The sequence below is a fragment of the Perognathus longimembris genome, chromosome 4 (genome assembly GCF_023159225.1).
Source record: "Perognathus longimembris pacificus isolate PPM17 chromosome 4, ASM2315922v1, whole genome shotgun sequence".
Lineage (NCBI taxonomy): Eukaryota > Metazoa > Chordata > Mammalia > Rodentia > Heteromyidae > Perognathus > Perognathus longimembris.
In genome coordinates this window covers 47,480,211-47,488,355 of record NC_063164.1, presented here as the reverse complement: position 1 = coordinate 47,488,355, position 8,145 = coordinate 47,480,211, and the positions used below count along the sequence as shown (strand labels likewise).

General features: G+C 34.7%; 1 pseudogene; it reads left to right on the top strand.

Annotated features, from left to right (window-relative positions):
• The first annotated feature begins 6,724 nt into the window (after positions 1–6,724).
• On the top strand, positions 6,725–7,208 carry LOC125350856 (annotated as a pseudogene).
• Positions 7,209–8,145: the final 937 nt, after the last annotated feature.

The following is an 8,145-nucleotide window of genomic DNA, read 5'->3' as shown; positions in this document are numbered from 1 at the left end:
GCACCGTCCCTGGCTTCTTTTTGCTCAAGATTAACACTCTACCACTTGAGCTACAGCGCCACTTCTGGCCGTTTCTATATATGTGGTGCTGGGGAATCAAACCCTGGGCTTCATGTATATGAGGCAAGCACTCTTGCCACTAGGCCAGATTCCCAGCCCCGAGATTTGAAAAATAATCATCAAAATGTCATACGAATGGATCATGTTGTATATGTATATACTCAATGAAATTCTATGTTCCTGTTTAAAAAAAAAGATGGTATTGTACCATTTGTAAGGAAATGGAAAGAATTGGAAAAAATTATAAGAGAAGTAAGCCAGACTCAAAGAAACATAGGTCGCATGGTTTCCCTCATTTGTTGTAACTAGAAAGTGCCTATAAATCTACAAGTATAAACACTGAATGGTAAAAGACAAAAAAAAAATACTTGGACATGATAAATTATACAGGACTCTAGACATTCACACAATGAGACCAAAGGCAGATATTCTTAGGAGATAGATCACAAAGGCTCAATAGCTATGGGCATATGATCATATAAAGCGATGTTTATTGAAACGAACTCCAAGAAATGAAACAAGAGATTGAATGTTATTTTGATTCTTGTTTTTTTTTCTCCTTTGTTGATGTTTTTTATTTCTGTACCTTTTGTCTAGTATGTCAGATAATGTGTTTTGGGGAGGGCAAGGAGAAGCACAGAAATGGTGGGACAAATGATGAACAAATGCAGCAATGATATTCACTAGACACTATGTTGATAGTGAATTATACAACTTGTGGGGGAGGGAAGTTGAAAGGATGAAACTGGAAGAAAATGAGGGAAGAGGTGATACTGTTCAAAAAGAAATACACTCATTACCTGACTTATATAACTGTAACCCCTCTGTACATCTCCTTTGCAATAACAACAACAACAATAATAATAATGTCATAGGCAGGCACTGGTGGCTCACACCTGTAATCCTAGCTACTCAGGAGGCTGAGATCTGAGGATCATGGTTCAAAGCCAAGAAATTCCTTGAGACTCTTATCTCCAATTAACCACCATAAAAGTGGAAGTGGCACTATGACTCAAAGTGCTAGCCTTGAGTAAAAATAGCTTAGAGACCCAGGCCCTGAGTTCAAGCCCCATGACTGACAATAATGATAATAATGTCATATACAGGTAATAGAATAGTGGGGGAGTTTCTGAATGTTCTAAATTGATGTGTTTATTTTCCTGTATAATTAAGTGTATATTGCATCAGAAAGAGCTTCCTCTAGAATGTTAATATTAATAAGCTGTTTTCAACTGTGTACTGTTTAGCTCTGCCACAAGCATTCTTCACATCTTGGTGATGCCAGATATAATTACCAAGTAAATTAGCCTCATAACTAAAATCAAAATACAAAGGGCCAGAATTTCAATTTTCATTGCTAAAGTTCATTTATTCATGTATCAATAAATACATGTCATGCAGTTAGAAGTTAAGAAACATAAGGAGATATGCACAGTTACAATTTCTAGAGACTACAGTTACCAACAGAATAAGAAAATAAAAATCTTCTTAAATTATTTACAGATAGTGCTATAAGACAAATTTATTACCTTAGAAATGAGCTCTATATAGGATTAAGTGAAAAAGGTGAATTTCAAAATAATATGTATATGTATATCTCTTCATACATATACATTAACATACACAGGTATGCCAAATATGCCAAAATGAGAATAATGTTAATCTCTAAGAATTTTAAGTGACCTATTATGTTTAATTTTACTACAATGAAGCCAAATAGTGTGTCACAAATGAATCAAGGGGGTTGCATCATGTCATGATTAATGCTGGACTATGAAGGAGCTGATGTTGACATGTGATTGACTGTGACCAGGATGTAGGACAATCCAGCTCTGTGTTTGTCTATCAGACATTAAATAAGTAGCACTAATTATTGTCTCTAGCTTCAGTAATATTCAGAAAACTAAACAGATGTCAAAAAACGGGGAAGGGACAAAAATAACCAGAACTCTTGAGTGTCTTTCCCGTTCTAGACCAACATGGTATCACAAGAAACTTGGCCCATGTTAGTAATATACTGTTTCTTCTCATGCAGCAAAATTAAAAGCTCAGAAGGTCTTAATAAAACCAAGCTAGGTTCTAGGAAAGCTTTTGATCCTGTCCTATAAGGTATGTTGGGGAAATACAACAAGGAGCAAACTAATTGTTCAGTAGCTAACTACAGTTTTTAGTTACAACTAAAGAGTAGGCCTGGAAGCATGGCTCAAGAGATAAATCTGCCTAGCAAGAATGAGGCCCTGAGTTCAAACACCAGTACCACCAAAAAAATAACTAAATTCTAAAATTAAAAATGTTCAAATTTAAGAGGTCACAAATGGTTTTGTGATCGCAAACTGAACAGAGAGAGGTACCAAAGAAATGTGCTTATAAAAATTTAAATTAAAATTTTAAAAATTAAAATTAAACTATATAGGAAGCAAATGAAGATTTAAGCTTAGTATGAAAACCATGCTCCAAATATACACAAATTGAAGGAAATAAAGAAGTAGAAATTGTTTGGATAGAGATCTGACAACCCACAAACATTTCAGTAGCAGTTTAAGACACTGTTCTGACTCTGTATGACTAATGTAAACTAATAATAAATAAAATAAAATATACTGTGTTCTAACAGTAGATACAGGATCAGGATGATGTCATACACTTTTATGTGCACACGCTCATATTAGCAATTATCACATGCTACTGCTAATGTTTGTTTGTAAGTCTTCTTCTCCCTCAATCTTGGGTTTAAAAACAAATCTTCTGTATTCCCAGACCTAGCAATATCTGGTGGCGAGGAGATTTTCAAAGCATCCTTGAAATATGAGATCATCTCCATCTTCCTTAGGTACCCCATCAAAGCACTAAGCTCCCCCAGGACCTCTATGTTTAAAAAGGGATATGAATAACTTGCTGAAATTCCAGGGCAGATCTTAGAAAAGCTAAAAGACAGACAAATTATAATTAGGCTACTCAGCATATTGAAGAGAAAGCTAGGGGTAAATCACCTAAAAGTCTTTTGTGGAGAGATCTTACACAAAAGACATTCCCTTTTCCTATTAAGGATATTAAAATTTATCTGAATTGAAAGCCCAAAGCAGAGAAATGGACCCATTAAATATTGTAATGGATAACAACAGCAAAAGAAAACTCAAATTTTACTAGAGGCTTTTGCAAAAGAAAAAAAAGAAAAAGAAAAAAGTGAATTCCTCAGTCAGAGTAACAAGGTTCATGTATAACCTCTTTGAATTTAAGACCTGGATTCTTAAGCAAGCAGCTTCCATAGCCAAGATGCTACAATTTTATGAATAAGTATAAGTAATCAACCAGCATGAGAAACTTTTGCACAGCTAGACTAAAATGCAAGGCTCAATTTTATTTTCATGATATTTATGTTCCAGGCATAGAAGTCTTTACCAATAGAATATAAATATGATGTGGATATATAGGAAATAGATTTCTTGAAAATCCTATACTTATTTCTTCATATCTATTTGTATATCTTTCTATTTTTTTAATTAACTGGCTATTTCTTAATTCTAAATGTTCTAAATAAAGCCTGTTGTTAAATCCAATATAAGTCTTTCAGTTCTGAAATGCATTCCATATATACAGAAAATATGTAATAAGAAGTGTTAGGAAATCAAAAGAATTCTTGGTTCTTCTTACTCATCATTTATTTTATTACCCTGTTCTTTGGCTCTTGTTTTTATTTGCAATATGTAATTGCTCTAATAATTCGTTTGTCACCATAAGGAGCCTTTAGTTTTTCTTCTTTTCCAAAAAGAAGCAAAAGGATCATCCAAACCTATTGATTTAGACCAAACTTAAGTGAACCCAGAGCCCTGTGGCTGTCACATTGAGTGGAACAAGGTCAGACTGGGCTTCTTCCTAATGTAAAGGCTTAATTGGACTAATTCTTTCATGATAATAATGTATATTTAAGATAGCCACTAAAAATTGTCAATGCTAATTTAGTAGATCAATTCCATTAAATGCTTTGAACTTTTCACCACTTGCTAATCTCATCTATTACAGCTACTGTTTTGTTGAAAATCTGAAGCTATAACTTAATATCAAATTAAAATTCTAGCCAACCCAAAAAGCCAGACTTGCCAGTGTCTGAAATGATCTTAAATTGTGTCCAATTTTAAGATCCTACACATGGAGAAAATCGAGGGAAGAGGTAACAAGTTTGACAAGAAATGTACTCACTACCTTATGTATGTAACCGTAACCCCTCTGTGCATTACCTTGATAATAAAATTAAATTTTAAAAAATCCTACCCAAAAAATAAAAAATAAAAAATCCTACCCACAGAATTTTCTGCTGCCAAAATGAAGAGAAATTTTCATCAGCCTATTGGCAATTGACATTATGGTAAAAAAAAAAAAAAAAAAAAAGCTTGCAGGGTTTATCTTTTTTTAATATGTATCTTAGAAAATACTTGTTTTATAGTGTCCAAAGTAAGGCATTAATATTTGAAATTATTGATCAGGAACCAGCCTTTCTTTGTACAACTAGGTGGCTCCGATTTTAATAACAAACAATATAATTTAGGAAATTGTTCAATTTAGATTAATAAAAATGTCTACAAGAAACTGCTCACCATTTAGGTGAACAATGCAAGCAATATAACTCATTGATATAAAAATAATACACTCACTAATTAGCTGATGGGGAAATTTGGGAGAGTTTGAACCCCTGCTGAATAGCTACCATGTTTTATTTGTTTGAGAGTCACTTTCTGAGGCTATTTTTGTTCCCTGTGATTTACCACCAGTATCCTCTGGGTGATAGTTGAGGAAACAGATGCTGGGAATCTCTCCACTCAGTTCCTGAGAGGAGAGCTCTGACTCACAGCGGTGCCAGCTCCTGCTTTGTACTCACACAGGCAGAGGGTGGTGGAGTAAAACGTAAATGACTGCCTGATTTCCAGTCTCTAACTGCCAGTTTCCTCAAAGTTTCCACTTACGCATTTGCCTCCCTTACCAACTTTGTTTGAAGTTCCTATTTCAAAATCCTGAACAACGTGTTCCCAGGATACATTTAACTTTTTTAAAAAAAATCATTCTGCAGGGATTTTCCAACTGAGGACAGAGAATTATTTTTCTCTCTCTCTCTCTCTCTCTCTCTCTCTCTCTCTCTCTCTCTCTCTCTCTCTCTCTCTCTCTCTCTCTCTCTCTCGTTATTCCTTTACTGTCAATTGATTATACTGACATCTGCAGAGAGAAAAAGATGTAGATGTGTAGATACAAAGAAGCAAGCATAAAATGATAAAATGTCCCTCTCTAAGATCTAAGCTTTTTGGTGGAAAACCGTGAACCTCTCTAAAGTTTCCTACACTTTGTTATTGTAAAGGAATTTCACTAATATACATCTTTTCTATTTGGATATTATATTTAAGCCATTAATAAATTAATGTTTTAAATGTCCATGAGATATAAAGTTTTGTTTGTTCTTGGTACATCTAGGTTAACAAAAATAAGAGTGGGTGGGGTCTATGACACTTAAATTTCTTTTACAATGGATTTAAAGAGACTCACAGGCCAAATTCAGTCCCTCTGGACAGCAATTTTTATTAAAAGTATTCTTTTACAGATAAATTTAATCCACTGGACTTACGATTTTGTAAAGCTTTCTTAAAGCTATTTTTACTTTGTTTAAAAGAATAGAATTTATATAGGTAATTTTAAATTTTAATTTAATATAACTCAAGATTTTCTCCTTGAGTACCACTAGACTTCCTAAATTAAATTATTTACTAATCCTGTTAATTAGTGTGAGTTAGTGATAGCCTGAAATCATTGGTTTGGGCTATCACATAAAATGAATTAAATAGATTTATCAAGTGTCCACAGTGTAAGTGTACCATGTTCAAGTGCCACGTCTCTGAAAACAGAGACAAGCTGGTCTTCTAGTTTAATTGAAATCTTTTAGTTCTTGATGAGGGGTAGAAGGGTTATAGTAGGTAATCCTTTGTTAGCATGCATCTTAAGCAGCCTACTAAAGAACAGAATATTGTAAATTATAGTTTTCTCCCATCAAGACATCTAGGAAGTAGCATTGTGGCTCAAAGTGCTAGAGTACTAACCTTGAGCAAAAGTGCTCATGGACAGTGCCAGACTCTGAGTTCAAGACTCATAACTAACAACGACGACAACAATAATAAAATCTAATCAGGGAACAGGGAATATAACTTAATGGTAGATCTTGTTCTTAGAATGCTCAAGGCCCTGAGTCATATGCCTGGTACCAGGGAGTGAAAGAAACACAACTAACTCTGCTTAAGGTGATTACTATCTTGTAGCCTATGAAAGACCTCATTGGTGAATTAGGCCTCCTCATTATGACCAAATCAGATGAGAGAGGTACTTTGAATAAGGAAGATTACTTCAGTGAAAAAATGGATAAGTTTCACTCCACGTGAACAAAGAACCTTAAAATTCAAGAGTTTTTCCAGTGCATGATGGCCTAGCCCTTAAAAACTGGCAAAAAGTCAACATAAAAATTGCCACTTAGTCATTTAGAAGGCTCAGCAGCAGCATAGCTTCTCATGTGCCTGTGCATGCTAAGCAAGCATTCTGCCACTGAGTATATCTTCATACTAGCATTGTCTTCCTCCTCCAGTGGTACTTCCCTTGGGATTCTTTACAGAGACTGTTTCTAAAATAAGGATTAATGGAGCCAGAAACCTTAGAAGTATGTCCTTATGCCCAAAACCACAGAATTCCAGCCAGCAGGTTACAGTACCACCTGGAATCATGCAGAAAGAAAAATCCAAAGATAGCTAAAAAGATGGCTAACTGCAAATAGAACGTTTGTCATGTGGTCCCAAATCAAAAGGCTCAAGGAGCACTAGGCTAACTGTGTCAACAAAACTTCTGTGGACAATAAATCATTTAATCTTCCAAAGTTTACCTGCTCCAGTTTGGAGTCAAATGAGGAACTTCCTAATGCTACAAATCAAATTCCTCACCCCAATGCCTAAAATGTAGATAGCATGCCTCATTTTCCATCATTTGTTCTTAAGGCTTTTGCTCCAAAGATACTGGTCTGTGAAAGTGACTCAAAAGCTATGAAAGCTATGACTGATAAGCAGCCTAACAAAACTATAAGTACTAGAGAAAAGGTCAGAAAAACTGATGGAGAAGTTATGGATTAAAGATATGTTTTTAAGTCATTATTAAACTTTAGGGAAACCTTAATTATCAAATTTGACAGTTTTGTCACTGACATCTTAACATGTTTTATTTAAATAAAGAATATTTTTCTTTAAAAAATTGCCACTAATGAAATTGTAACCTCTCTGTACATCAGTTTTATAATAAAAACTTTAAAAAAAATTGCCACTAAGGAGCTGCTCAGTGGAAGAACATGTGCTTAGCATGTGAAAGGCCCTGGATTTGAGCCCTAGCCCTGAAAAAAAAAAATTACATTTAAAACAAAACCATTTCTCAATAACATTCCAGGTACTAAAAGAAAACCACAACCAGGAAAATGTAAACAATAAACTACTTTGGTAGCTGCAAGAAATAACAAATGTTGCTGGGAATATGGCCTAGTGGCAAGAATGCTTGCCTTGTATACATGAAGTCCTGGGTTCTATTCCTCAGCACCACATATATAGAGAACGGCCAGATGTGGCGCTGTGGCTCAAGTGGCAGAGTGCTAGCATTGAGCAAAAAGAAGCCAGGGACAGTGCTCAGGCCCTGAGTCCAAGCCCCAGGACTGGCAAAAAAAAAAAAAAAAAAAAAAAAAAGAACAAATGTTTAACAGTTTTTGTCTTAGGCTCTAAGTAGGCACAAACATACCAAATAACTGACTCAATCAGTTGCTTTGTAATCTAAACAACTATTTGGCCACCCCATGCAAAGAAAATCCACTATTTACACATAAAGGAAAAAAGACAAGGTCAGTAATATACTTATGATGACACAGATTACAGAAAGAGAGGGTATTTTAATGACTATCTCAACACTAGTACAATTAATTGCCTAACTTCAAAAGTCCCAGACAACACCCATAAGGGTAAGATATACTCTTTTGTTTTAATGTTTCCCTGATCCTATTAAAATGGCCCAGTAAGTCAAACAGTGAAG